This window comes from Eschrichtius robustus, chromosome 11 (assembly GCF_028021215.1).
Source record: "Eschrichtius robustus isolate mEscRob2 chromosome 11, mEscRob2.pri, whole genome shotgun sequence".
Classification (NCBI taxonomy): domain Eukaryota; kingdom Metazoa; phylum Chordata; class Mammalia; order Artiodactyla; family Eschrichtiidae; genus Eschrichtius; species Eschrichtius robustus.
Window position 1 is genome coordinate 100,677,090 of NC_090834.1, and position 23,533 is coordinate 100,700,622.

At 41.4% G+C, this 23,533-nt stretch overlaps 1 protein-coding gene across 3 annotated transcripts in view; it reads right to left on the reverse strand.

The window, feature by feature from the left end:
* Nucleotides 1-22,656, reverse strand: part of CELF1 (CUGBP Elav-like family member 1) — a 79,314-nt gene extending 56,658 nt beyond the window's left edge. For 2 of the 3 annotated variants that reach the window (XM_068555556.1, XM_068555557.1), the window contains exon 1: nt 22,496-22,656. The gene's annotated coding sequence lies outside the window, so the exon portion shown is untranslated. The remainder of the gene's footprint in view (nt 1-22,495) is intronic. The other variant, XM_068555555.1, reaches the window with a different exon arrangement.
* Between the last annotated feature and the right edge of the window lie 877 nt (nt 22,657-23,533).

A 23,533-nucleotide genomic window follows, 5' to 3' on the forward strand; every position in this document is an offset into this window, starting at 1 on the left:
TCAAGATCGAGCAATTCATTTATCTAATTAGAATATCTCATAACAAAGCAAGAGGGTACTCCTTAAATATATAACAAATCCAATACTCTTTGGAAATAAACTGAAATCTGTCTGCATGTCATGTCCCATACTATTCCTTAAATAGACATGACACCAAAAAACATTACAAGCCCTCTGTAAGGCCAAACTTTACAAAGCACTCTGAATCTGTGCAAACAGCATAGGCCTCTGCAAAGCCCAAAGCAACAGGGCATTTCCCACAGTTCCTCTCCCAGCAAAAGGCCAAGGGAAGAGGCTTAGCCCCTACTGTACCCTCTTCTAAAAAGATGTGTATGAGGTCATTTCTTAAGGGGGTAAACGTGTCTCAGCCTTTTCTACTCAAATCTTACATCAGGAAATTTGTGTGCCAGGAAAGGAATTCATTTCCACCCCTAAGAACTGGGCTTTGTGACAAGTGAAAAACAAAAGGGAAAAAACACTACTACTTTAATGAGAAAAGTTTCTAAGAGAACCCAGAGACCATTTCTGACACTATGTTTACCAGTTTGGCATCCTCTCCCTAAAATATATTTTGTTAAATAATACAAATCTTGTCTCCTCACCCCATCCCCAAGATTCTGAAACATTCTTTACCATTTATAATTGACAAAACAAAACACAAAAGACAAACAGGTCACCTCTTTAACTTGAAAACCTCAGTCCTCCACAGAAATGTACACAGACAGACAGATGGACGCACGTAAGAACACAAATTGCAAGCCCTGGCTGAGCCCTGAGCAGGCCAGAGCCAGGATGGGCGCACAGGGCAGCCACGCGGCCGAGCTAGTGGGCTGCTCCTGCTGTTGCTGTACAAATATAGAAAGCTGAAAAGTGGAACAGCAGCTTCAGCAAAACAGGTCCTGCTCCCTGCTCTGAGAGGGAGGAGCAGGGACCTGAGCAGCTTTATCCATACATGGTTGCTGAAAGGGGGCCATTAGTGAAAGCCCAATTATCTCACACACATGCACTGTGTTCACATGCTCCAGACAAAAAACAGAAACACACAGGCTGGTACTTGAAGAAAGGTTTGAGATTCTATTTTGGCCAAGGAACTTCCCGATAATTTCAGTCACTTACACCAAGAATCCCTCTGCCACAGCAAACAGGAAAGACACTGTGAGAACTTCAGCAGGCTGCACTCTTACCAGGCCGGCAGCAGCCATGAGGCTTAATTTATCATTTAAATCCTGGAACTTAACATGCAAAAAAGGTTATTCCGCATGTGTGTGAAGGGTCCTAGGCTTCACGGGCCCTTTGCTGCTTTCAGAATGAAGGTCTCATTCCAACTCTCAGTTTTAGGTCTCTCCTTTTCTTTTCTTCTGATTTACAAGTTAAAATAAATTTGATACAACTTTTAAAATATATTTCCCAGGATGCTGGCTTATATAATCAGAAGTCAAATGTTTATGTTCTAAAAATTACTTTGCTTGGAACAATTCATTCAGATTCATCTCAATGTGAAATATATGAAAAGCTTAATTTCTGGCCAGAGTGAACTCTCCAAAGATAAGAAATGCATGGTTTAAAAAAAAAAAAAAAAAAAGGCAGGCAGGGAATCAAAAAAGGAAAGAAAATGCATGGTTGATGGGCTCAAATGATTCTGTACTTTAGCTCCCAAAGAATCAACCAATACTTACTGTGCATTTGAGATCTTTGATTACAAAATACTTGCTAAGTCACCCAGTCGCGAAGGGGAGCTCCAGAGAGGAGAGCACTGCCTAGTTCCTTTCCATCACTGACATGTCTGGTATATGTGTGTGTACAATCCTCCAGCTTACGGGACATAAATAAACATACTAGGTTGCACCCCAGCAAAACGCTTTCTCTAAAACTGAAAAAAAGGAAAGCCTTCAAATTCTTAAAATTAATTGGTTCACCATAATTATTTACTTTAGTATATTTTATAGGCAAATTGACCATTTGAAATTTTCTCTTTACCTTTTGTAGGTAATGTAGTAATGATGAGCAAAAGATGCCAAATTATAGCAAAACTGATCTCTCAATCCCACCACCTAGATCTCATAGTGCAAGGCAGAGCCTTGTCCACACCCTGTTTGATGTGCTGAAAAAGAAAAGAGCACAGGGACTTCCCTTGTGGCTCAGTGGTTAAGAATCCGCCTGCCAATGCAGGGGACACGGGTTCGAGCCCTAGTCCGGGAAGATCCCACATGCCATGGAGCAACTAAGCCCATGTGCCACAACTACTGAACCTGCGCTTCAGAGCCCATGAGCCAGAACTACTGAGCCCGAGTGCCACACCTACTGAAGCCCGTGCGCCTAGAGCCTGTGCTCCGCAACAAGAGAAGCCACCGAAATGAGAAGCCAACGCACCGCAATGAAGAGGGTAGCCCCCGCTTGCCGCAACTAGAGAAAGCCGGCACTCAGCAACGAAGACCCAACGCAGCCAAAAATTAATTATTTTTTTTTTTTTAAAAAGAGAAAGGAGCACAGCAGAATTCCAGCAGTAGAGGCGTTTTCATGTCCCACAAAACACAGACATGCAAGTGTTCAACATTTTATTTAAAATCTCTTAACTGTGTTAGTGGCTTATACATTTTTTTTTAATACATTTAATTTTTCTGAGCAGGCCTGTTATAGCAACTTTGATTTCCCAAAGTGTATTTTATTGTGGACTACTATGCTATTTTTTGGGTGAGATCACAGCTTTAATTACCCATTAAGATTACTTACGTAAAGATAAACAACACAATGCAAAACACCACAGTTGTATACACCAAGGGTGGTTGAAGTATAACCACAAAATCAAAATGGCTATACACACCTATAGTATGGCCATTGGCAAGTCATTTCTTTCCTGTTATGTGCTTCCTCAAGTGAAAAATGGTATTGGACCAGATCAAGAGTCCACATCTAGGGTCCACAGACCTATAGAATTCACGGATATTTCATGGATCCCATAAACCCCACTATATTATGTGCAAAATTTTATATATATGTAAAATATATTTATGTACTTAACTTAGGTTTATAGGGAAATGGGTCCATAGCTTTTTACCAGATTTTCAAAGGGGTCCATGATCCAAAACAGGTTTAAGAACCAAAGACTAAACAATATATAGTTTGTTCCAACTCTAACATTCTGTCATCTCCTCTTGCACTTCCTAGTCCAATAAGAAGGGAATCTTCATGACTAAACCTAGTCAAGAATAAACAAGTCACCCTGGCCAAGAAATTATTCAAAACAATATATCCCAATTCAAAAGAACCTGAATTGTTTTAGATGCAGACTAACATAATGCCTTTTAAAAAACATTCTCAGACTTCCCTGGTGGTCCAGTGGGTAAGACTCCGAGCTCCCAATGCAGGGGCCCTGGGTTCGATCCCTGGTCAGGGAACTAGATCCCACATGCATGCCGCAACTAAGAGTGCACATGCTGCAACTAAAGAGGCCACACGTGGCAATGAGGATCCCATGTGCCACAACTAAGATCCGGCGCAGCCTAAATAAACAAATAAGTATTTCTCAAAAAAAATTCTCGAGCTACTGTAAATCAACCATAACCTCAATTTAAAAAAAAGCCTCAGGAAAAATTTCTTTTTGTCCCAAGCAAATTTCACTACCACAGCTCATCTCAGGAGGCTTACAGGAGAGTGGAATTCTATAGATTTGCTTAGGAACATCCCACTAGATACTTCCTCTCTTACCAGATGTACTTTTTTTTTTTTTAAGAAGCTAAGGCCTCCAGTTTCCTACTTCTAATTCTAACCTGTAGCAAAGAAAGTAATAGGAGACAGGTAGAGAGGGAAAAAACTAGAGCATGGAAGATTGGAATAAAGAAGACCGATAATAGGCAAACAAAGAAGCTACCCATCCTGTCAGCAAGACGTGGTATCTGAGAATAGCCACTGCCTAATATCTCAATTTGTAAAAAGTATATTACATAAAAGAAAAACCTAGCCTTCCTCTAAGACAATAAAGGAAAAAAAATGTGTCCGTTACTGCTGAACCATTTAAGCCTAAAATTTTTAGGTTCTCATGGCAACCTAAGTCATCACACTGCACATACTGTATATAAAATACATATTTAGAGGCTTAACTAGTAAACTCAAAATGTGACATATGTGCAATGTGGGCGACAACATTATTCTGGGAACTTTAACTTTAAAATCTTCCAACTTTTATTTTGCAGCTTCAAAGATGATATAATACAGTCAACTATGCAGAAGGTGCAAGCTCAAGGAAGAGGTACAAAGAACATAAATAGAAGCAAAGAGATGAAAGACAAAAAAAATCAGCTATCAGAAAGTTTCGGAACATGGCTCTCCCTCCCACTGTGAATCAACCTGTAAATGGAGACTTAAAAAACAAGATTGCTAGTGAGGACATATATCAAGATAGCATTTGGGACACACTTTAATGTGGGCCCAGTCAAAAGAGGACATGGTCACAGAGCAGACCATTTGGTAAAAATGGCACTGACTGCAAGGCAGCCAAAAGACATTGGTGATTTCTTTCTCTCTCTTTTCTGGGAGCTCATGGAATATGGCTGTTTAGAATTAAGAAGCAAAGTCAGAGCCAAAAGGATGGCTGTGGGGCATGGGAGTTGGAAGATGGGGACCAGACTTTAAGAAGAAGGGTAAAAAAAAAAGGGAGATGGCAATCTTTCATGTCACATCATTTCTCACTAAGGAACCAAATAAAGATGTAACATCCAGTTTTCTCACCTACTAAATGACCCGTGGGAGGGATACCCCCACCTATCTGCCCATAGGAACTCCATGCATTTCTTTTTAAAGACACGAAGATGCTATGAATGCTACCTACCTTAAAACCACATTTCCATGCCACTTCTGCTAGGGTTACATCACTCCTACTTTTCAACAAGAAAACAGGTAAACAGTTTAGGTAAGGTACACAAACAGTATCTTATCAGGGCAGCTAAAAGATAGGCCCATTTTTTCCTAACTCAAAGGTAAGAACTTCTAAAATGAGACAATGAATTTACATTACTGATTAACAGTTAAAAATTATACTACCACATGAAAAGGAGTGGTTACAAAAATAAATTCTTTTTTTTTTTTTAATATTTACTTATTTATTTATTTTTGGCTGTGCTGGGTCTTCATTGCTGCACGCGGGCTTTCTCTAGTTGTGGCGAGCGGGGGCTACTCTTCATTGCGGTGCTCAGGCTTCTCATTGCAGTGGCTTCTCTCGTTGCGGAGCACGGGCTCTAGGTGCGAGGCTTCAGTAGTTGCAGCACTCTGGGCTCAATAGTTGTGGCTCGTGGGCTCTGGAGCACAGGCTCAGTAGTTGTGGTGCACAGGGTTAGTGGCTCCGCAGCATGTGGGAATCTTCCTGGACTAGGGCTCGACCCGAGCCTCCTGCATTGGCAGGCGGATTCTTAACCACTGCGCCACCAGGGAAGGCCAATTATTTCATTATTTTTATGAGGCTTAGCCTCTAAAAGCAAGAAAAGGAAAGGAAAATAGCACAGAATTTGGAGTGTGGACTCAAAGCCCAGCCCTGACCTACCACTTGATAGCTGGATGCCCCCAATAAGTTACTATCCTCCCTGAGGTTCCTAACCTCAAGCCTCCTTGTCTACAAAATGGTACGGATGAAACCATCTCCCTCTTCCTCTCTCTCATTCCCTCCCTTCCTCTCCTCTTCGTTTCTCTCTCTCACTCCCCACACCTCCCACCCAAAACGTGAAGTCTAACAGCTAGTTTCCGTCATTACACTGTAATTCAGCATACTTTCTTATCAAGAAAAACTGTGTGATGAACTTTTAAGCAAAAATTCACTGGTCAAATTAAGAACCAGAATAATGACAAAAATAATAAATATGTTTTGGAGTAAATGAAGGAAAAGGGCACTGGGTTGAGGCTACAATTAGAGATTTCTTTCAGAGGCAGGCCACACCTGCTGATGACTAAAATATTTGATTACCTTAATTACCCTGGCTGCACAACAAGAAGGGCTGGTGGTCATGAAATTCCAGAATATTAAAAACTCAGCCACATTTTCATTATAGCATTCTCTACTGTGCTGAAGTCAAGACAGCAAAAGACTGCCAACAGCATTTTCACTTTAACTTTCTGGTAAGACAGAAAGAAAAATTAACATTGGAGCCAAATTCTCCATTTTTAAATATGGTAACTTCTTCGAGGAAAAAGTATCTGTGGTTGTAAGAAACTGAAAACATTTCTGTATACCTTATTAGAAAAGATGAATTTATGCTTTGCTTAAAAGGTATAAAAAAAAAATCTCAAGCTAATAATCTTAAATGTTTACCTGTTACTACCTTTCAAGCAGTTAGGAAAGAAGAAAAGTGAAATAAAGGCTGAAGCACTTACTGAAGGGACATTAAATGACTGGCATATTGAGCAACAATGACATCCAAGAAATGGACTTAAAAAAAAATTCTTTTTTGGTATGTGTAATTAATAATTACCAAAATAATGTTGGTTTTGAATCCAAAACTCACTTCTGTGTAAATGAACCTACTCTAAACAATGACAAAAACAGTCACAAATGCACCACAAAAAATACAAAACAGCTTGCCTATTTGGCTTTTGATTTTGTTTTAAAATATTTTGAGGCCTCTTTTGATACTCTTTAGCTCACCATCATCTCATCTTATTAAGCAGCACGTTACAAAATACTTTAAGCTGAATATAGCATTTATCATCTCTTCCCTCCCAGCTGTTAAAGGACTAGCTTGTTCCAAATATGGCATTATCTTTTCAAAGTCCTAGAGTTTAGGCATGACATAATTCTTTTAACGAATTATCTGCCTTGTCATGACTGACAAGCATGACTTAAACGGAGATCAACAGGCTAATGAAAAACATTCAGGTCTGATTTTCAATTGCTAATTTATAAGGGGAGAAAAACAAAGCTTATAGCTTTAAAATGGGAAAGCCATGTAAAACTATCTTCTCTTTGAAGTCAGGCAGTGAGGTTTTTGCTAACTAGATAGGTAACCCCCACCTGAGGGAAGAGGCAGAGGGCACCTGCCCAGGATGCTGTAGAAGGGATTCCTCCACTGGGTAGAAAATTCCCCTGCATGACCTCTAAGGTCTTTTCCTAACCTCAGAAACTGATACTTGGTTTTTGAAAAGTAGAGGCATAGCAAATGTGATGTGTGGGCAGAGACAGCAGAACCGTCCTGGAAAATGAGAAGATCTGGGATGGAATCCTGCTTCTGCTTCTATGTGAACTTAAGTAACGCATTTCACTTCCCTCATTTGCAAAATGAAAGGTTTAGAGAAGAAAATGAAGGTCTTAACATTTGGAGCCTATGGCTTCTTCCTATGCCTTTCTTGGCCACCCACCACCTTCCCACTACTGCACCTTACCATAATTAGGCAGCTTTTTAAAGCATCTAATTAATGGAACACAGAAACTTTAACTTTCTATTTCTGGCTTGTTGCAAATGTGCAACAGCATTTTACCAAGGAGTAGCTAATGCCGCACAATTCTTGATATACTGGCTTTTCTTTGAACCCCAGTGACAGTTACACAGTGACAAGTTGTAAGCAAGGAGGTTGTTACCATGGGGACCCAAGAGGATTCCTGGGGGTGGATCCAGCAGGCTTTTTTTTCTTTTGGTCAGAGCTTTTTTTTTTTTTTTTTTTTTTAATTTCTGGCTGCGTTGGGTCTTTGTTGCTGTGCGCGGGCTTTCTCTAGTTGCGGCGCACGGGCTTCTCATTGTGGTGGCTTCTCTTGTTGCAGAGCACGGGCTCCAGGCGCCTGGGCTTCAGGAGTTGTGGCTCGTGGGCTCTAGGGCACAGGCTCAGTAGTTGTGGCGCATGGGTTTAGTTGCTCTGCAGCATGTGGGATCTTCCCGGACCAGGGCTCGAACCCGTGTCCCCTGCATTGGCAGGTGGATTCTTAACCACTGAGCCACCAGGGAAGCCCGGTCAGAGCATTTTTGATGGTCTGGATCTAGCAATCCAGAAAGCCTGATCTAATTTTTCTTCAGCAAGCTGCCTTCAAGAAATATAGCAGGTCCAAAAGGGTTATTTTTAAGTAGTTTCCCAATCCCAGCACAATCTATAACCCACATTAGTTCAGTAATTTGCAAGGTTTAAAAAAAAAAAAAAAAGGACTTGTAAATGCATCATCCAGAGGCTATTAAACAAAAATGGCATATGATAAAAACAATAATGATATAATAAACCTGGTGTCTTTCCATGATTATTTCCCATATAGTATACAATTCTGAAGAAATACTGTTTTAGTGACTCTCTTGCAAGAGTTAAATATATTCAAGTTTTAATCTCCCTAGTCATAAAAACAATTAAATAAATACAGCTCAATAAAGTTTCAGTGACCTATGTATGCTTCCATATCCTTCCAGATCACGATACAGCATAAATTATATTCAGTATTTTCCTATCAAGACTTCAAAGTTCTCCAAAGCAAGTTTCTACTCAAGAGATTTTAGCTTCCCTACATGATTATGTCAGAAACATATCACACAAAATAATTATAATAAATAAAACTGATTATAAAATAAATCACACTGATTAGACCAGAACAGAGTTTAAATTGCAAGTCTTGCCTCCAAAACTGCTGTGTATGGACAAAGGGGATGTAATTCAGGGAGATGAACTGTCACTCCCAGCTAAATGTGCGCTGGCGCTCAGCTCCCCTGAGACCCATTCTGTTAGAAGATACCTTAAGAAAACAGATCGTTTACAAATCTAATCTGTGGATCTGGTTTGTTCAGAGAAGTGGAGCAGTCAGAATTCAAAAGAAGACATTCCTCTATGTCTTACTTAGCCCAGAGCAAAGTTACACCAGACAAATTAACATTAATAAATAAAAATAGAACTTGATTTCATAGTAATAATCTAAAACTTCAGCTTTCCTAGGCCTGATCCACAATAACTGGAGAGCTAGAAAGCAGCTGGAACAAAGCTCAAGAAGTGTCCCTGTGCTCAGAAAAATCCTTCCCTGATCTCAAACTAATAATTACTGAAAACCCTAAATATAAATGCCACTAAGATAAAATGTGTTGAAACCTAATTCATAACCGTACTATAAAAGTAAAAGACAAATCACAAATTCACAAGTCTAAAGAGAAAAAAAAAATGGACCTAAAGAGACAAGATATACTGTCAGCTAAAGGTAAACAGGCATCAAAATATTCCAGAGGGACTTCCCTCGTGGCGCAGTGGTTAAGAATCCGCCTGCCAACGCAGGGGACACAGGTTCGAGCCCTGGTCTGGGAAGATCCCACATGCCGTGGAGCAACTAAACCCATGCGCCACAACTACTGAGCCTGCGCTCTAGAGCCCTCGAGCCACGACTACTGAAGCTCACGCACCTAGAACCTGTGCTCCACAACAAGAGAAGCCACTGAAATGAGAAGCCTGCGCACCTCAAAGAAGAGTAGCCCCCGCTCGCGGCAACTAGAGAAAGCCCTCATGAAGCAACAAAGACCCAACACAGCCAAAAATAAACAGACAGACAGATAGATAAATAGATAGATAAGATTAAAAAAAAAAAGAGAGAGAGAGAAACTTCTCCTTCCAATGCAGGGGCTGCGTGTTCTATTCCTAACTCTGGTCGGGGAGCTAAGATCCCACATGCCTCACGGCCAAAAAACCAAAACAGAAGCAATATTGTAACAAATTCAATAAAAACTTTAAAATTGGTCCACATCAAAAAAAAGATATTCCATAGAAATATTGTATCTGGTTTTCATATATTTACTCACCTAAGCTTTCCTGTAGCAGGTCCCAAAGGGTTATTTTTAAGTAGTTTCCCAATCCCATCACCACAATCTATAACCCAAATTAGTTCAGTAAAGAAGTCTGCAAGCTTAAAAAAAAAAAAAAAATTGGACTTGTAAATGTATGCAGAGGCTATTAAAAATGGCATATGATAAAAATCATAATGATATAATAAATATGGTGTCTTTCCATGATTATTTCCCATAAACTTTAAATAGGAAGTGCAGAGGACAAGCCCAGAGCACAGTTTTGCCACTTTAGTTTAATATTAGACAGTCTAAGAGACTCAGGGCACAGGACATGAGAAGAGGCAAACTCTTGGGTGCTTTATTTGTTTTTACTACTGGTTTACGATTTCCTTGATTTTATTTTTAAATGCATGTCTTGGCCCAGAAAAGCAAAAGAACATAGACTGCCAGCAGTATCAGATTCTCCTTTTCTTATTTTCTGGAGCTACAGAAAAGAGTCAGAATCAGGGTTGTCTAGGAGCCTTCTGATGTTGTCCAGGCAATATACAATATGAGGTTTTAAGATACATGAAGGCTTTTACAGTACAAATCTTAGCCAACTTAATGTCTTTCAATGGAAAGCTGCTTACATTTTTTTCCCCAGAAAACTCCTTGGAGCTTTAAAGTACTGATTATTTTCAAAAGACAATGATTTGAAGAAATGGATTCACAGAATTTCAATTTTAAAAGTTTTCTTCCTATTTCTAGTCCTTAGTACTGAACTGTCTCAAAACATAAAATTAAGTGCCATTCAACATATAGTACTCAACAAATATTTATCAACTACTTACTTTGTGCAGGGCCCCATACCAGTAAACACTATGGACTGTAAAAACGTATAACTTCTTCCATGAACAGCCCTTAGTTCAATACTATATACACACTACAGTACAGTACAAAGGCATAACACTGTTTAGGTTTATATTCTCAACAATTCGGCCTCCCATGTAAAATAACGACTTCCAGCTTTTTCTACCCTGCAAATCTATTCCTTCCTAGTAGTATACAAATCCACATTTCTTTTTAATTCCTGTTTTAATATTACAGAGAAATTTTACATTTCTCTGGAATAAAGTCTTTCAACTTAACAGAAACCAAATGATCACAGGAAGAAAAAAAAAGCAAATTAAACTGTCCTTCTCAGAGCTTCCCTCTCTCCCTCATTAACATTTCTCAAAGAGAAAAACACCACTGTGATGCTCCTATTACAGATCATTCATGAAGTTACTAACTGAGCTGAGACCAGACAGACTCCATCAACTGGGCACACAGCCATTCACCATTACCCTTTGTTTAAAGTCTCAACTGCTGTTCAACCCGCATTATTGTGTTCCACTCAAGTCCATCAACTTTTTTTAAGAGGAAACAATCAGGAAACAAGCAAATGTGCTACTTTAGAAATGAAGAAAGGACCTAATTCACATGCCTCACAAAAAATTCTTTAAAAATGATGGCTCGCTTTTAATTTCCTACCTGAAATAGTATTATTACTTTATTATCAGTCTTACATGCCTAAAAAGAACCAGTTGTACACAAATAATCATTAGAAACTTGTTTTAAAAAAAAACCCAAACCCTCAATCTTGAGCTGGCAAAGCACCACAGAGAAGCACTCTGTGCACCAAAAGGGAAAACACAGATGAACGTCTACACTACAGATGGAGAAGCCAAAACCCCAAGCAGCCTAAGCCTGTGGGTGAGGAGGCTGCTGCGGGAAAAAGGGCAATCTTCCAAAGAGCCATGATCCCAGGCTTGACTATTCTAAAATTCAAATCAGTTTAAGAAATGTTGGGCAGAGTTCTGCACAAAGCACTTTATTAAAAGCTCTTTTGGTTGTAATTAAGAGAACTTCCTCCAAACTAGCTTAAGCAAATAAAAATGGCATTAATTGAAAAGATGCTGGAGTATCTCATGGAACCCAAAGGCAGAAAGTACACCAGGGCCACACCTGCAAAGCCTTTCTGCACCCAGGCTTCTATTCTGCATGTGCTTCTAGTCTGCCTCTCTCTCCAGAGCTACATTTCTCATCAATGCTTCTTTCTGGATAAATGTACTTAATTCTCCCTCCCTGCAGACTGGCCTTCACTGCTTCCACATGTATTAAGCCTGAACTTGGCTGTGCCCCAGCGTCTGAGTCTATATGTTTCAAGTTCTCTGAATAGAGGTGATCTGTTTGTTCCCTAAAGACACGAATCTCAGTTCCAATCTCAAATTCCTAGAAGAAACTGATGTGCCCAGCTTGGGCCATGGCCCACTAAACTGCTACAAGAAGGGCTAGATCACAGAGTATAATTAGGGTAGGGGCTGCATGCCTGACTCCTTAAAAGATATATAATACACTAAATAAGCAATAAGGCAATCTCCATCCTCAAAAAAACCTTAAAATCTCACTGAAATGAAAAAAAAATCATTAATACTAAAATAACATCCTATGATACAGTATTAGAACGAATGGACATGAAAAGCTTCATGACAAAGATCAGCTGGGCACTAAATGACAAACAGAAATTGAAACATGAGCAGGGAAGGGCTGAAGAACACAAAATGCAATGCCTGCTCCTCTTGCTCTGGCCATAAATCTAAGAATTATGGACCTAAGGAATACACAGTCTTTTACCACATCAACAGCTTCCAGTGAAATATCCTAGTTGGAAGCCTGCTATAAGGTTTAAAATGACTATATAACCACAAAGCAGTACTGTTCCAATGTGCAGGAATAACCAGGTCGCTGATGAATGTCAGTCATACATTTTCAAGGTGCTTGTCACCACCACCCTGACTTCCTTTCACTCCCTGGACCCCCTAAGACTCTTGATCAGACAGCAGCGTTCAGAATCAGGCAGGCAGCCAGCAGGGACAGCAAAGGTGTTTCTCCCTGGTAATATCCCACCCAACTTAGCATGGTTAAGTTAGCAACATCATGCAGACAACTCATGCAAGAGAGAAACACCAGCTAAGCTATGTAATAGTAGTGGGGGGGTGGGACTGGAGCAGAAGAGAATGTTTCCCACACACACAAGCTGCAAGCACAAAAAAACTGGGAAAAGCCTACAGTAAATTATCTGTACAAAACAGAAAGTAGCAAAAACTGAACAGATGTCCAAATAATACTGGGTTAAAAAAGACAGTCTACTCACAGTAGACAATTAGTTACCCCACATTATCACCAAAATATCACACATTCCCACAGTCTCTGCAAGAGCTTGCTTCAATCTCACAGGAAACAAAAAGGTAAAAAGAACAATGAGAAAGTGGTGACAGTTTCTAATTTAGTGATTCCTTTGCTGAAAAGTAGCAATGTTATGTAAATGAAAACTACTGGCCTATCAAAATTAAAAGTATAACACTATAAAATTAAACGGCTTTAGAACCAAAAATCTTCATTTTGTATAATCCCCAAACTAAAGACATTTCCCAATTTGGGAACATAATTTCAATGGAGTTTCAACATGGCGGGGGGGTGGAGGGGGGCGGGAATGATTTTAACTCCATTTTGTCAAAGCTGAACATAGTTATGGAGGTCAGAAAGTTAGTGAACACTTCTTTCTAAAGCTACACTCCTAACCTATGAACACATCCCCAAAGTGGCATATTAAAATCAATTAAGTGAGATCTCACTGCAGCCTCTAAACCAGAACTCACCATCCCTCTTCATATTTGCTGCCATATTTTCTAAGTGGAGGAAGAGAAAAATCAAAATGTTACAATCCATAAGCTGTTCTGAAAGTGAGTCTATTTCTTGTAAAGCGGGGAAAAGGTTGGCTGACTGAGGGTCACATCAGAACTTCACAAAGCTCTAAGAGTTAAAATGCTTTAAATCATTAAGATATTTTATACTCACAGTCTCCCCTAACTAGGCTTTCTTATCTCTTAAGCACAAAGTCTAATTTTAATGTAACTTTTATGAATTTCATGTTCTCTGTATAAAAATTTAAAAACAATGGCAAGTATGAAGAAAAAAAAGTTGCTCATGTCCCAATGCTCAGAGAAAATTTTGGTATTTATCCTTCTAGCCCGTGAGATAAGGTTTTTAGAAGAATTAAAGATTTCCTTAGCAGAAAGAATGTGTTAATAAGTCAATGTGCAGTTTATGATGAATATAAAACATTCTTGAAATTTTTTACAGGTCTGGAACTCAAAGAAGTTAAAAATAAACAAATTTATGCTCGTGGCTTCCATAGCATAGCAGAGGTTAAAAAAGTAACTACAGAACACAGGAATTCCCTGGCGGTCCAGTGGTTAAGACTTGGCGCTTTCACTGCAGCGGGTCCGGGTTCGATCCCTGGTTGGGGAGCTAATATCCCGCAAGCTTCCTGGTGCGGCCAAAAGAAACCAAAACAAAACAAAAAAAACCCTACAGAACAGCTCTGCTGATTAATTCTGTAAGGAAACCAGTACTTCAAGGAGATTCTAAAGCCAGTTTCATGACAAGGACAAGTTGCAATTACAAAGATCTCATCAAGAAAAATGTCTTTATCAAATTACAAAGCTCAGATAAGGATTCTTGATACAATATAGTTTACAAAGCAAAAAGCTAAAACTGATTAACTCTTTCATCTACATTACAACTCTAAATATTAGAGCCCACCCTCTCTCCAAGCCTAAAACTAGTTACCTATAACTAGGAAGAGACCCAGGTGTCCCTACAGCAAATCCAATAATATATTCATCTGTATTTTTCAGTTTCCTATGAACATAGAAGACTCCCTATCAACAAACTCCCACGTGAAGTGTAGACAGTGAAGATGAATCTAGGAAACCACATTACCTGAGCATTCCACAGGGAACAATGAGCTTAAAGGTTCTATGGGAAAGGACACTCTTCATAGCAAAACAATTCAGATGCACGAACTGGACTTCAGGAAACAATCTTATCCCTAACCCACAATGGACAAAGGAAAATGCAAAACAAAATACACCTAAAAGGGGAAAGGAAAGGAATACTGACAGTAGCTACTGTCTGTGTATGGCACTGCTACTCATTTTAACAGTGTCTTTTATTTGGTTGAACTGCATTACTGACCCATGAGATAAGCAGCAGGCCCATTTTTACAGATGAAAAAAGGAAATAGCATTATCAACACTGTACCAGGCACTATTCAGTGCCTAGCTTAAGTTATCTTAATTAATTCTCACATTACATTCCAAGTTAGTTATCTCCATTTTAAAGATGAGAAAAAAGACTCAGAAATGTTAAGGTCACACGGTGATATTACCAATTTTTAAGCCCAAAGGCTGGAGCTGTCAAACTTACCCTCCCAAGCAATGCTTATAAACCTCAGTCAAGTCACATCATTCTTTCAAACCACAGGTTTCAAACCAATTTTAAGAACTCGAAATATCCTAGAATCAACTCTCAATTATGAGAAGACTAATTCTGTAGATTTTGTTCAAAATTTCTTGTTTTGGAATATAGTCAATATTTAATAATAACTATAAATGGAGTATAACCTTTAAAAAATTGTGAATCACTATGTTGTACACCTGAAACTTATATAATTTTGTGAATCAACTATACCCCAATAAAAAAAATTAGCATAAAAAATTTTCTTGTTTCATTTCACTTGCTCTTTGACCATTTCAGAATGCCATAGCACAGTGTGCAGGTAAATACAGGATTATATTAATAGCAACCAACTAGCAGAATCTGTATAAGTTCCACTCAGAAAACCTACATAGAAAGTTAATTCTTGTTTCAAACGTATAGTGAAATACCTAAACTTCCATGATACATTCTACTTTTAATTACCAAAAATAATCAAGAATCAAGGAATAATTCTGGACAAAAGAATGGTTCACGTTGTTTGAAAAAGAGGTATACAGGGACTTCCCTGGTGGCACAGTTGTTAAGAATCCGCCTGCCAATGCAGGGGACACGGGTTCGATCCCTGATCTGGAAAGATCTCACATGCCACAGGGCAACTACGCCCATGCGCCACAACTACTGAAGCCCGCGCGCCACAACAAGAGAAGCCACCTCACCACAACGAGAAGCCCATGCAACTGCAACAAAGAGTAGCTCCCACTCGCCGCAACCAGAGAAAGCCCGCATGCAGCAACGAAGACCCAACGTAGCCAAAAAAAGAGAAAAAAAAAGAGAGAGAGGTATATAAATCCTCCCTAACACAAAAATAAAATCCCATGTGCTAAGTACTGTGAGGCCTGTTATACAGTAAGTCCCCTACGTACGAACCTTCAAGTTGCGAACTTTCAAAGATGTGAACGTGCCCCTGTATGCCAGCTGTTGTACTCTACCACTGTACTCTTCAAGGTGCTGTACTGAAAGATTTAAAATGTTTTTTCTGTTTGTTTTTTATGCATTGTGTGAAAAGTATTATAAACCTATTACAGTACAGTACTGTATAGCCGATTGTGTTAGCAGGGTACCTAGGCTAACTTTGTTAGACTTATGACCAAACTGGACTTACGAATGCGCTCTCAGAATGGAACTCGTTCTTATGTAGGGAATTTACTATACCTCTTTGGGACAAAAGGGTTAACCAAATAAAACTTTCAGTTCATCCCATGTCCCAAGGATTAATATTAAACTCCTTTTATTACTTACTGGGGAGGAGGAAAATGGGAGTTGGAGGCTAGGTCCAAAAAGCAAAGAGAAGAAAAGTAGACAATCAAGCAGCTCAAAATCAGTTATGAACCTCCAAAAAATTAAGTAAAAGCTCACCTTAAGAAGAAAGCCTTGAGGGGCTTCCCTGGTGGCGCAGTCGTTGAGAATCCGTCTGCCAATGCAGGGGACACAGGTTCCATCCCTGGTCCGGGAAGATCCCACATGCCCAAAGCAACTAGGCCCATGCACCACAATTACTGAGCCTGTGCTCTAGAGCCCACGAGCCACAACTACTGAGCCCGTGTGCCGCAACTACTGAAGCCCACGTGCCTAGAGCCCGTGCTCCCCAAGAGAAGCCCATGCACCACAACGAAGAGTAGCCTCCGCTCGTCGCAACTAGAGAAAGCCCACGTGCAGCAACAAAGACCCAACACAGCCAAAAGTAAATAAATAAATAAATTTATAAAAAAAAAAAAAAGAAGAAAGCCTTTCATGCATGAGAATACTCTGAATATACTAAAACAAACTGGGAGGCTTATGATAACCTTCAAAATGCTCTTACCCTCAAAGTATTCGTTATTAATTCTAAGCAGGCCATTAAATGCCAGGTTTATAAACTTTATACAACATGGAATACCTGGATATCATTCCACCCCTCTAACAAAAAACACTCATATATTAATTATACAGCAAAAGCAGAAACTTGCCTATACCTTCTCTTTATGTGACACTTCTTCTGTACATAATCTGTATTTTGAAAATAACTAGAAATTATCATTAGATTAGAAATTAGAAATGATGCTGTTAACCGTGATCTGCATTACTGTTACATACTTTTAAGCACACTGATACGTTTGAATTTTTCCAGAGATTTGAGCATGTCAGTGGACATCCCCCGGTAATTGGTAATCCACATGAAGAGCATGAATTCTAACCAATTCAAGAGCCTTTATGGAGCACCAAGAGAGAGCAAGATACCAAGATGAAAGAGACATCCCTGACCTCAATAAGGAGAGGAATTCAACCACAAAAAGGAACGAAGTCCTGATATGTGCTACAAGTGGACAAACCTTGAAAACACTGTGCTAAGTGAAATACGCCAGACACAAAAGGACAAATATTATGATTCCAATTACATGAAATATCCAGAATAGGCAAATTCACAGGGACAGACAGTAGACCAGAGGTTACCAGGGGCTAGGAGGAGGGAGCAAAGGATGGTTATTACTTAATGGTTACAGAGTTTCTCTTTGGGGTGAAGAAAACTTCAATTTTCCAAACAGAGGAGTGGTGATGACTGCACAACACTGTGAACGCACTTAATGCCACTGAATTGTACTCTTAAAAATGGTTAAAATGGGGGAGTTCCCTGGTGGCCTAGTGGTTAGGATTCCAGGCTTTCACTGTCATGGCCTGGGTTCAATCCCTGGTTGGGGGAACTGAGATCCTGCAAGCCAAGCAGCATGGCACGGCCAGAAAAAAAAAAAAAAAAAAGGGTTAAAATGACCTTAACCTAAAACTATAAAACTCCTAGAAGAAAACAGGGTATAAGCTTCAGGGCACTGGACTTAGCAGTGGTTTCTTGGATAAGGCGCCAAAAGCACAGGCAACAAAAGCAAAAACAGACAAATGAGACTCCATCAAACTTAAAATTCTGTACATCAAAGGACACAACAGAGTGAAATGGCATGGGAGAAACTATGTGTAAATCATATATATCTATTAAGTGATTAATATTCAGAATACATAAAGAACTACAACTCAACAAGAACGACAACAACAAAAATCTGATTTTTAAAAATGGGCAAAGGGGGCTTCCCTGGTGGCACTAAGAATCCGCCTGCCAATGCAGGGGTCACAGGTTCAAGCCCTGGTCCAGGAAGATCCCACATGCCGCAGAGCAACTAAGCTCGTGCGCCACAACTACTGACCCTGTGCTCTAGAGCCTGCAAGCCACAACTACTGAGCCCACGTGCCACAATTACTGAAGCCCGTACGCCTAGAGGCCATGCTCCGCAACAGGAGAAGCCACCGCAATGAGAAGCCCGCGCACTGCAACGAAGGGGAGCGCCAGCTCGCTGCAACTAGAGAAAGCCCGCGCACAGCAACGAAGACCCAATGCAGCCAAAAAAAAAAAAAAAATTAAAAATGGGCAAAAGACTTCTATAGGCATTTCTGCAAAGTTGACATACAAATGGCCATCAAGCATATGAAAAAATGTTCAACATCGTTAGTCAGAGAAATGCAGATCAAAACCACGAGAGACCACCTCACATCCATTAGGACCGTTACTATTAAAAAAGAAGAAAAGGGAAGTCCATGGCGGTCCAGTGGTTAGGGCTCCGAGCTACCACTGCAGGGGGTATGGGTTCGATCCCTGGTTGGGGAACAAAGATCCTGCATGTCACGTGGCGCGGCCAAAAAAAAAGAAAAAAAAACGAATGTTGGTGAGGATGTGGAGATATTAGAATCCTTGTGCACTGTTGGTGGGATTGTGAAATAGGGGGATCGTTATGGAAAACAGTACGGAGGTTCCTCAAAAAATTAAAAACAGAACCACCATATGATCCATCAATTCACTTCTGAATATTATCCAAAAGAACTGAAAGAAGGGGGACTTCCTTGGTGGTCCAGTAGTTAAGACTCCACGCTCCCAATGCAGGGGGGCCCGGGTTCGATCCCTGGTCAGGGAACTAGATCCCACAGGCATGCCGCAACTAAAGATCCGCACACTGCAACTAAGACCTGGAGCAGCCTAATTAAATAAATACTAAAAAAAAGAAAAAAGAATTGAAAGAAGGGTCTCAAAGAGATATCTGCACACCCATATTCATAGCAGCACTAGTCACAATGGCCAAAAGGTACAAACAACTTGTGTTCATCAACAGATAAATGGATAAATAAAATGTGGTATATACATATAATAGAATATTATTCAGCCTTCGAAAGGAAAGAAATCCTGTCACATGCTACAACATGGATGAACCTTAAAGATATAGTAAGTGAATGAGCCAGTCACAAAAAGCCAAATACTGTTGTGAATCCACTCATACCTAAAAGTAGTCAAATTCACAGAAGCAGTAAGTAGAATGGTAGTTATGAGAGGCTGGGGTGGGAAGAGGGAGAAAATGGGAGTTGTTGTTTAATGGGTATGGAGTTTCAGATTTAGAAGATGAAAAGGTTCTGGAGATCTGTTTCCCATTAATATGAATGCACTTAATGCTACAAAACTGTACACTCAAAAATAATTAAGATGCTAAATTTTAGGTTATGTGTTTTTTATGTTAAAAAATGTAAATATTAAAAAATGGTTAAAATGGAAAATTCTTATATATATTTTACCACAATTTTTTAAAATTAATAATGCAATATACCAAAACTGTTGAAGTGCATGGTATGTGAATTATATCTCAATAAAGCTGTTAAAAAAAAAAAGGCAGAGCACACAGAGTTTCACCAAATCCAGTGAGCTTCACTCACTGGTTTACAGAAAACAGAGCAATTTGTTGGAAGTACCCAAAGCCTTGAGCAGAGGAGCCTATGCTCCTACTTCCTCCAACTTCTTCACCCTGGCCTCCAGGTGACAGCTCTTCTCTTTCCCTTTCCAAGGCACACCACCACCACCTTGTAACCTCCCAGTTCCTTATTACATCTGGCCTCACAGGAAAATTAAGTTAAAGAAGCTGCAGTGGCAGTCACAGGAGGGGGCATGGAATTCACGACTCACACTCCACGTTTACCAGCAGAGCCCAAATATTTAAAAAAAAAAAAAAAAAATCACACAGTAGATGTACAATAAACATTAGGTCTCTGTCCTTCCTCTTCTCTTCTTCAAGCCCAGCATGTTTAAAACAGCAAATTCTCTGCTCCCATGCTGGGATATCCATCCACTGGCCTAACTCATATGTGCTGGAGCTTAAACACAGTGCATCATTTAAAATGTGGTTGTCAATGCCTATCACCTACTACTAAACTTAAAAACATATCACAAAACTGTAACTAGGATAAGCGTATTTTGTTAAAATAATAAACATTTCTACAGCATATAAAAAGGATAATAAGATAAAGACCACAAATATTAACAATCACCTCTGAGTGGTGGGACTAAAGGTGAGTTTCTCTCTTTTTTCTGGCTTATCTGCATTTTTAATAATGAATCTGTAACTTCTGTAATAACAAAAATAAATGGAAATCTTCAGAAAAATAAATCATTCTGGCTCAAAATTTCACTACCTCTTATACTACAGACACTTTCACACATTACTGCACTGAAGCTGAATTGGCACCATGTGAAACAGACACGATTTCCTCCATTTTGCAGATGAGAATGAGCTGAGGCTCAAAACAGTGACTTGGTCAAGGTTGTAGAGCTAGTAACAGACCAAGGATTACAATTCAGGCCTTCAACTCCAAGCCTGGGGCCCTTTCCATTCCATCACATCTTAAAGGGCAATTTGCATTATTGCTCATGATATTGTATTTAAAAAAAAACAAAAAAAAACCTATGTTGAAACTGTTGTAAGAGCACCTGCTACATAATCTTGGGCAAATAACCTCGGGAGCCTCAGTTTCCTCATCTGAAAAGTGAAGTGGTTGGAAAAGATACTCTGTCTCACCAGCTAATGGATTTTAAGTCTAGATACCATCTGAGGAGAAAATAACCCCATGGGCAAAAATCAATGGTTGGAGAGAAATTGAGGCCTATGCTCTGGGCCAAGGGCCATTCTTAATGGAAACAGGTGGTGGACAGTCAAGAGGAAAGAACCGCTGGGGAAACCATAAACTTCCAGGTTAAAACAACAGCTGAAAGCTCCTGCTTCGCTTTCCTAACAGCAATGCTTCAATCCTGGCTAACTCATGATTAGAAACCACATACTGTAAGTCAAGCTAGAAGAATATAAAAACACGGGGGGAGGGGAGGGACCTGTAGCGATAGTTTATGCACGCTATGGTAACTGGATGATTTTCCAAGTGGACTCATTAATGTTAAAACAGAAAAAACCCTTGGTGGTTCTCAGAGACGACTCTTCCCCAGCAAGAATTTAAGGAGAAACTGAAAACTGCGTACCACTCTGAGAGATGCCACACTTGTGGAAAAGAACCAACCCAACACTTGTGGAAAAGGTGAAAGAATGGAATTAAAACCTCTTCGATCTACAGAGAATCAAAGAAAGCGAAGAGACCTTTCTTAAGGGTGAAGTTCCTGTAAACGATTCATCGGGTACCTGTTACCTCTTACACTGCAGACATCATAAAGCACTCCACGCTATCTGACACTATTATACAGCCTTCTCCCTCGAAGGTAATAAAACTACAGCATTAACTTTGCTGGGGAGAAAAAGATTCCATTTTGCTAAAGCAGGCTCCGACCAAAATCGCACCACCTTCCCCTCAACTACGGGGACGAGCCTAAACCAAGGAGAAGCTGCTTAGAGCCTGTGCAACCGTCTTAGAGAATTAAAACAACATCCTGTTCCGAGGACCACAACCAAGACACCAGCGGCTTTAAATCCAAAGCCAGTTCCTTAGCGAAGAAAGCTCCTCACCGTGCTCTCGGCGCTCCCGGGTGCGAGAATCCAGCCCGGCTACTAGGCCATAACGGGTGAGCACCTGACGTGGGGGGGAGGGCGAGCCAAGGCCCTAGCGGATCTGGGACGAGGAAAGGGGGGCTCTCGAGGCTCCTGAGGAGAAGCGCTGCGCTCCAGAGGCGGGGGTCCTCGGGACACCCCCCCCAAGGGTAAGCACCAAGAACACGTGGGGCGACAGGAGCAGGGAAAGGGTGTCCGGGGCAGGCAGCCTGGGTCTGGCACGGCGGCCGGAAAAAGGAGGACTGAGCTACCCCTGGGCAGGGAACGGAGCCCTCAGAGCCCGGAGAATGAAGGCAAAGGGCGCGGAGAGAGGGGCAAGGCCACGAGGAGGGCGGATCTCTCTGGGCGCGGGGACACGCGTCAGACCGGCGCGGCGGGACGCGGGTAGCTGAGGACTCCGACACAAGGCAGGAGATCGCTGACCTGTCTCCGAGGCGCGGGGAACCAGGAACGGGCGCGCCCAGAGGGCCCTGTGACCCGCGGCCGCCCGGACCGGACCCGCCCCGCGGCGCCTCCCTCCTGCCCCTTTCCCTCCCTCGCTCCCTCCCTCCCACCCGCGGCCCGTTATCCAGCCGCCGCCGCACTCACCAGCGGCTGCACCTGAGCCCGCCGCTGCCTCAGCTGCTGCCTGCTCCTTCGCAGCCGCCGCCGCCGCCTCCTCACTGCTGAGGCCGAGTCCCGGGGGAGCCTCCGCGTCCCGCCGCCGCCGCTGCCGCCCGAGCAGAACACTCCAAAATGGCGGCACTTCCGGCACCTACCACCGGCGGGGAGGGCCGACGAGGAGGGGGAGGGCGGCTTGAGGGAACGTACCACAGTGGTGCGGCCGGCAGCGCCGATCCGAGCGGAGCAGTGCTCAGGGGCGGGTCGAGCGCCCGGCGCTGCAGCGCCCCCTCGGGCTGGGGAGTGGAGAAGCAGCTCCGCAGGAGCCCCCGGGGCCTCGGGCGGAACCCTCAGCTCAAGGAGCGGCAAGGGCACATCTCTTTGTCTCTGAGCTCTGCTGGAGGAAGACCCTCGGCCTGAGACCCTGAAGTTCTCGGCTCTCCACAGGAGTTCTTGGTGAACTAGTGGGCAAGGACCTCTGCTTGGCACTGAATATGCGCATAATAAAATATTTGATGAATGAACGAATGAGTGAATGGGATGGTGCTTGGCCAGCGCTGGGCACATGACACACCCTCCTTTCTACCCCAGCAGATAAGCAACAGAATCCAGGCCTTCCTTCTCTGCTGAGATGTGGAATGTGAGTGTATTGCAAGCTTTCAGAGTTAGGGGAATGCTTTCTAACAGCATGATCAGCTGTGTGAACTCACAACCTTGCAAAAATCCTTGCAGCGCCCGGAAGCTCATAAGGGTTCTGTTAAGAGACTGATGTTCCAGCCCTAACCTGCTTCTCCCCCAACTAAAAAAAAAAAAAAAAAAATCAGTAACCCAGGTTAGGTCCCTGAAGACCTCCTTCAGAGTGACCCAGGAATCCCAGGATCTAGGTGGAGTGCAAACAGTACAATAGTTCATTCCCTCGTTCGTTCGTTTGTTTAAAAGGTCATTTATTCCGCAAGTTCTACACCTTGTGGGACAATAAAATGCAGATAGAGAAAGAAAACTTAGTTCAGGGACTTTTTGGCCCCA